The following is an 8,324-nucleotide window of genomic DNA, read 5'->3' as shown; positions in this document are numbered from 1 at the left end:
TTCAAGAGATTTACAACAATCTGGAAAGATAAATGTGATTGTCCTCATTTTATAGAAACAATACTGTGTGAAGAGACTGAATTGCTGAGTGAGATAAATAGGCTAAAAATCCAGACAGCTTTATAATACAACCACCTTCAATAAATAAGTAATTTGTATTGTTTTTCTAATAGAGTATTTTTTTTCCTGAGCCAGATCAGATCCTTCGGAAAGAAAATGCCAAAACAGAATTTGCAGTACAAAACATTTATTTTAGGTAAGGTGTGTGAAAGTTAATAAAAGAGGCGGAAGTGGGCACCGCAGCCTGTGGTGCAGGTCTCACACTGGTGAAAGAGACTCAGGCTGTAGTGTAGGTCTGAAAAAGCCTGGCGTCCAAACAGGACCGGAAGTGTCCAGCGTTAGGCAGAAATGCCGATGCTCTATCCCTCTATTGTGCTTGGACATTGACTGAAGCCTCCCCAAGGAGAACATGTCCTCAACTTCACTACTGCAGGAGTTGCAAAGGCACTGCAATCTATGATACCAATTGAGGCAGGATCTCTCTAAAGGACTAGAGAGCTGTAACCCCTGGAGCTGCCATACCCTGCACAAGTATGTTAGCAGCTCTATCCTTAGTCTCCTTGACTACCAGGGAAACTTTACGTCTCATATAAGGTGTTAGCCTTTGTTTGCTAATAAATAATTGCTAGAAAGCATCTAAGAATTTACCTGGTACATAGAAAACACTCTAGAAACATTATTTCCACAAAAATAAATGTTGGGCATTAAACGATACCACTTTCAGTGTTTTATATACTTTATTTCAATAGATGTTTGCCTGGTTTAAGAAATAAAAATATGAAAATAGTCTTTCGTAATGTATCAGTCTGTCAGTCTCACTTTGGATCTCATTTCACTTGTGCTGGGCATAACCCTAATCCAGATGCATTATCCATTAAACATCTATGGCCAGTCACTAGTATTACAGAAGAAATAGAGTTCCCAAGGGTGATATTCCCGTTACTATTTTAAATTATCATACTCAATTAAAAAATTCTAAACTGAAGTTCATTGCAGAAGGATTGCTCAACTCTCAAGTGAATTGACAACTGTTAACTTAGCCAAATGAGATAGGTCTGTATTTTCCAGTCCTTATCTGGATAATTTAGACAGAAAATAAAACCAATAAGAAGAACTGATTGTTTATTTTAGAGCTGAGGAAATGATGGGATGATTAAAGTAAAAACTATTCTGTGTAACAAGGAAAGATATGAAAAATATAATGACCATATTTTTTCCATCTCCACTAACAGTAAAGCAAAGAAAAATTTATGCCACAATAAAAAACTTATTTTAGAGTACAAGTAAAATTGTCCTATATTCAGAATTTTTATACTGCAGAATAAGTCAGTTAGGCAGTTAATTAAGTTTCTTTACATGAATACATATTGTTTATTAATTTATTTATGCACTCATTCAAATTCATTGTTCAATATTTACACTGTATAAAATTCTAGGCTTTATAGTAGAAAATCATTGAAGATAGTAAAAAAAAAAAAGTCTAGACCACAAGAAGTATCCATTCAGTCTTTAACTTAAAATTAGTATTAAAAAGCAAGTTAGAGTAACATCAGGGAAAAATAGCATAGTAAGAATTTTAAAATTCTGTCATATTGCAAAACCAAAAAATAAGCTGGCAAAAACTTTCAGAATTAACTTTTTTTTTCAAATTTTAAGATCAAATAAAAAACTTACAGAAATTAGAAAAAACGTTTAAAGAAGAAAAAAACTATTGCATTTTGGTCAGAAAGCTCTGGGGCACTTTAACTTACTTAGCTGCCACCCACATAAAGTCAGTTTAGCAGCAACCTTGAGCTGGCAACCTGCTTTACTGGTACAGGTTATTGGTACCAGAAGAAGCAAGGCAGACCTTATTGTTAAAGAATCGTGCCTGTGTATTTTGACCTGTCTGGAGGGTCTCTGAAGGATCATCTCAAGGGCTTGATGTGTCGCTTCTGCCTCAGAGCTTCCACAGAATTGAGGTAACTTCCCCATGGGTGTTTGTTGAAAGTTTTTTAAAGGTAAATGTATTTGCCATCATCAAGTGAACCAAACAATAGCTGGGAAAAACAAAAGACCGAGAAGCTTGGGAATGAAGAAGCTGAGGAAAGAGAAACATGGGAAGGAAGGGCCTTGGAAAACTCCCACATATTCTGGAAAATATAGAAGGTCATGCAAATGTCCAAGTCTGGATGCATACTCAGAAAACACCTGAGAAGGGCCTATGCTCTGGCCTCTGGCTTACCTTCAGGCTCCATGTGAACCCGAAATGAAGGTAAACAATTACAAATTGCCTGGGTAGCATTGCTTAAGAAAATCTCTATCAAATCATAGTTGACTACTAAGCTGAGAAAACACAGATGTCACTAGGAAACAAGGCAAATAATGCAGCCCTATCAACATTAGTTCCGAAAAGAAACCACACAAACAAGGACAGCAACAAGTTGTAACAACAGACTATGGGGAAGGGGAGGAGTCTAATTTCTAGAGTTGCCACATTACCATGTTCAAGATATCTACTTTTTAAATAAATATGAATAATGCATGCAATGAAATAAGAACGTTCATCCCACTCATAGGAAAAATAAAATTAATAGTAACCTTTACTAAGAAAGCCCTGAAAATAATTTAAAATAATGCCTACAAATTAGATAACCTAGAAAAAATCAACAAATTTCTAGAAAAAAAAAAACTATAAAACTGACTCAAGAAATGGAAAAATTTAATGCATCAATAACATGTTAAGGGGATTTAGCTGGTAATTAAAAATTTGTGAGCAAAGAAAGTCTAGGGCTTTCTGAATTCACTGGTTAATTCTACCAAACATTTAAAGAAAATTTAACACAATTTCAAACATTTTACAAAAAATAGAAGAAATGGAAATGGTTCCTAATGTATTCTATTAAGCTGGTATGGCCCTGATACCAAGGCCAGACAAAGGCATCATAGGTAAAAATTAATTAATTAATTAATTCATTAAATGCTACGTCTCCATGAATATAGATGCAAAATCCTCAACAGAATACTATCAAAATTAACCAAGTAGCATATAAAAAGGATTATACACTTGACCAAGTAGGATTTATCCTAGGATTACAAGGGTGAGTCAACATATAAAAATCAGTCAACATAATACGCCACATTAATAGAATGAAGGACAAAAACCACATGATTATGTTGATGCAGCAAAAGCACCTGACAAAAGTTAACACCCATAAGAGTCTATCCAGAATATATATTCAGAATTTATCCAAAAAAAAAATACAGATGTCCGATAAAAACTTGAAAATATGCTACACAACAGTCATTAGAGAAATGCAAATAAACTACAGCAAAACACCATTTCACTCTAAGATAACTATAATAAAAATAAAAAGTAAAAAATATTGAATAAGAAGTGTTGGTGAGCCTATGGAGAATTTGAAATTCTCACATATTTTCGGTAGAAATGTGAAAGGAGGTGTATAAAATGGGGTGTAGGAGTATACAAAAGTGTTGATGGTTCTTTAAAAGTTGAACATACTGCTACCATAAAACTCATCAATTTCACACCTAGCTCTATATCCAAAAGAATAAAAAACACGTGTTCAAACAAAAACCTGTATACAAATGTCCAAAGCAGCACTATTCAAAATAGACCAAAAAGTGGAAACACTCAAATACCCATCAGCTGATGAATGAATAAACAAAACGTGGTATATCTATATGATAGACTATTACTCGACCATAAAAAGGAGTGAAACAATGATATATACTACAACACAGATGCATCTTGAAAACATTATATTAAGTGAGAGAAGGCAGACCCAAAAGGCCACATATTGTATGATTCCAGCGATATAACCAAAATAGACAGATTCGTGGAGACAGGAAACAGACCAGCGTTTGCAAGGAGCTAAGCAAGGAGAGGGAGCGACTGTTAATGATTGACAGGGGGGGGGGGGGGCTGGCTGGAAGGAAGGGCAAATGAAGAGTGACTGCTTAATATGTAAAATTCCTTTGAGGTGATGAAAATATTCTGGGAATAAATAGTGGTGGTGATGTACAACATTGTAAATGTACTAAAAGCCACAGAATTGTATATATCACAGTGGTTAAATAGTGAGTTTTATCTGAAGTCGATCTTATTTCAAGTTAAAAAATATAAACTAATGGGAAGAACAAAATTATTTCATGGTTGATATCTTGCAATGACATGTAATTCCTACCAAATACGTGGGACAGAAAACATTCTGAAAGAATGCAGGGGCAGAGAGTACTATGAGCTTCAGAAGTGGAAAAGATCACTAGAAAAATCAACACTTCCTCTAAACTTTCAAAGATGCTGCGGGGGAAGTACCTAAGAGGGAGTTTGAGTGAGCCTCAAGGAACGGAGCAGATGTTCCTAAGCAAAAGATATTTCTCTGCATGGAGTGGTTTTGCTCTGCTACCACCGAAAAGGAGAGTCATTTCCTCAAACCTAAATGGCATATCGGTGACTTCAAAACCAAATGTAGTCCGTAGATGAAAATCGTTTGGTGTACACAGTTATTCAAAAATAAGAAAATTCATTTAACATCTGGATTTTGAACTTCTCTTCAAAAAAAGGGGAGATATAGTAATGGGCTTCCTGTCTTACACAATGCAAACGGGCTGGAGCAAAGCCACGGAGCAAAGCAAGAGTGGGGGGTCCTTTCACCGGGAGCCTGCAAACAGTCAGGTGCATTGCTTACTTTTTAGACATTTAAATTTGAAACAGGATTATACTCTTTAATATTTCTCTTTAACATTTCTCTTTACAGGATGATAATTCTAACACAAATTCACTAAGAATGGCCTTTCCATGAACCTTAGAGATGTAGATAATAATTTCAAAAATTTGAGTCATTTGCACATCCCATAGAACCTAAGGTATTTTGTGTTATAGACATCCAGTTTTAATTTTACAACCAAGCAATCCAATGCTCCTTATGAAATGAGCAGATTTATTCTTTCATAATCCCATTTTAGGAGTTTATAGACCTAATGGGACACATATCCTAGGAAATGTTGATGTGGAAAGGATTTGTTCAGAAATATGAATTTCCTGTGTTTAAAAACAAAATTTTAGGCAATGATATTTTTTAATCACTTTTATAATAGTACTCTACACATATTTTTCCACCTTTAAAATATTCTAATTCTATATATATATATATATATATATATATAGCTGAACATATTTTTGTTCTGACACAGCTGGAAAAAGCCTCAATTTAGCAATTTAGATTTAGCAAACAATTTGTGCATAATATGGCCCATTTGCTTTTGGTGTTATTTCATCATAATTTCAGAGCCAAAAATACTGCAATATAAAAATCAGCAATTGAGTATGTGCAGTGACTCTAATGAACTGGATTTTCAATGGTGTTTTGTTTAAAATATTATCCAGCCTGCTTAGAATGTATAATTTCAAAAATGTCATGGCTTAAAAGGTAAGATGCCCCTTACTGTGTCTAATTTCCATTACAAATCAAGGGGACACATGTTGTGATATCACTCACAGGCTATGTGAGAAGAACTTAACCCTCTGACCCACTCACTCTTCCTTCATTCTTCAAAACACTGAAGCAAGGCTATGCCTGATAAATGTATAACTTAATTTGTTTTGGGAAATGCACATCTAGATTTTATCCAAGTTTATCAAATGAAAAGCAAATTATACTTTACCCTCCAAGACTTCTCTCCTTTAAATAGTAAAAAAAAAAAAAAAAAAATAGAGCGAAACCTTAATTGCATTAAAATTAAGCAGGGTGGGCTTTTCGGTATCTTCTTGGTGTGGCCAGTGGAGCCTCATCTTGTTCCAGTATGGTTCAGCACTAACAGAGGTTCTAATACACACACACCTGCATGAGGAAAGGCGATCTCAGAATCAGGACCTCCTGCCTTGAGGTACCAGCGGATAATTGGAGGCTTGTAATCACTTGACCTTGGCGTGATCATGTTCTTGCTTTTAGGATGAGTGTCCTTCTGTTGCCTCCCTGATTGTAGCTTTGCCTGATTTACTAAAAAATTGTGTGTCCACTGCTCTAGAACATGGTCAAGCCTGGATCCACTCTGTATACTGTGGTCTGCACTTTGAGAAACAAAATTTTTTTTTCTATCTTTCTTCCATCCATCCATTCATTTATCTAGACAATTACCAGGTACACAGAACTTGGTATGTGCCCTGTTACGTGGCAGAGCAAGAGAAACTAAGTAAAGTTTTAGTAAGAGCATTATTTATAACTAAGTGAGAAAAAGAGGAATATAAAAAACAGAATTATAATCAATGATGTAAGTATAATGGTTGAATAATGCTCAGGATTTTATGATGCCTCAGATATGGAGATGTGGCTTATGAGGAGGATATGAAGAAAAACTTTACAAAAAAAAATATGTATAAGAGGACTTTTACTGAATATGATTACCCAGGGAAAGATGATGGTGAGGATGAGAGAGTGAAAGGAGGTAAACAAGAAAAAGTATTACCATCAAGGAGGTAGCAGGATAAAAACTTGGGATTAAAAAGGAACATACTGTGTGCAGGGGACTGCATGCTGCCATGTGTTCCTCAATTAAAGAGTCTGAACCAGACATCATGAGAAACGAGGATGGACAGTGAGAGGGGTTCAGATATCTATAGGCCTTAGACCCCAAGCTACCCTTGGGCCCAAGAATTCTACTAGATGACAAAAAGTAAACTTCTACACAACTCATATACTTATTGTTTCTCTTTCTTACACATTACCTTAAGCATTATTCCTCATACTTCCTTAATAAAAATAATCAACTGGAATTGTCAACAAAAAAGATCTATGTTATGAGACCTCTCTGCTTGGAAGGCTGATACAATATGTGGGAGGGCAATGGAATCAGGATTCTTAATAAGATTCTTAGGATCAGACATGTTTGGAAAACATCCACCTGACGGATTATTTTAGTAGTAATTTCCATAGAAACAAAATGTGTCAGAATTCAATGTTTTAAAAAAATTAAATAAAAAAAACATTGAGGCTATTAAATACATTGGAGAGAAATCAGCATTGTAATAAAAATATGTAGTATGCTATAATCGAGTCAAAGTTTAAATTAGCTATTTCAAAATTATATCAAACAATTTTATGCCATTGAATAATCTCTAAATTAATTAACCATAAAATGCTGATAACTACTTTTCCTCCTCCACTTTCTTCTTAAAAAGCAATGAATGAAAATACAAAGAAATGAAATTTCATCATTTTATGAATTCCAAAGATTAATATCCATGTCCAGTCTAATTTGTGTGATAATGACATTCTGTCAACCTTAATTTTTATTCTGAAATTTTAGTTGGCTATGGTATATGTACCCACATTTTTCTTTATGCTTTGATAGGAATTCTTATAATAAGTGACATTTTAATCCAGAGGTGATGGACAAAGTATATCTGTGATATAAGATGTGTGATACATTCATACAACTCCCAAAGTACCTTGCAATTCATCTACATGACAGCTGTTATTGAATCTTAAGATCATTAGCACAGGAAATTTGGCAAGGACATAGGACTGAGTTATAAATATTGGCTTCAGATGTCATTTTAGGACAGAGTTAAATTCTCTCAGTATGTAGTAGCACGGATTATATGAGAAATCTCAGTTGAATCCAGTTACTGGTGAGAGTAATGAATTAGACCAAAGGGAAAGCATAAAATATAATTTGAACTCATGTTGTTTTTTATTTTTAAAGTTTTTGAAGCAAAGTTGAGGCTTTAAACTTTTTTGTAACTATTCCAGTAGATAACTTACATGAGGTAAGTTATTTAACTTCTCTAAGACTCACTTTCTTCTGGACTAAAATTTGGGTAAATTATTTTTTCACAGTGCCAATCACATACTAAGCTCTTCTTCCTCCTCTTTTTTCTATCACTTTCTTCATTTTTCCTTCATCATTCTTTTCTTCTTAGTTTACTATTATAAGTATCATCATCATTTTTACACATTCTGTGACACAGTTCCTTTCCTCTGTTCTTAAAAGATTTTTCAGTTACTTAAGTGCTTTAAATTTTTTCATTTTAGCTACTAGAGTAGTTGTATATAGAACAAAACATTGTACATAAAATCACTTTTCCCAGAGATGTACACTTTGAACAACAAATGCTATTTTTTCAACTACCTATTCTAAAAATTATTTGAGGCTTTTTTATAAAATTACATGTATTCTGACAAGCAAAAAAAAGGTTATGAAAATAAGGAGAGAAAAAATGAGATGAAGTCAGGGGAAAATAAATACATCAATGAATCATA

Source organism: Furipterus horrens, unplaced genomic scaffold (genome assembly GCF_987537825.1).
Source record: "Furipterus horrens unplaced genomic scaffold, mFurHor1.1.pri manual_scaffold_6, whole genome shotgun sequence".
Lineage (NCBI taxonomy): Eukaryota > Metazoa > Chordata > Mammalia > Chiroptera > Furipteridae > Furipterus > Furipterus horrens.
Note: the sequence above shows the minus strand (reverse complement) of the source record.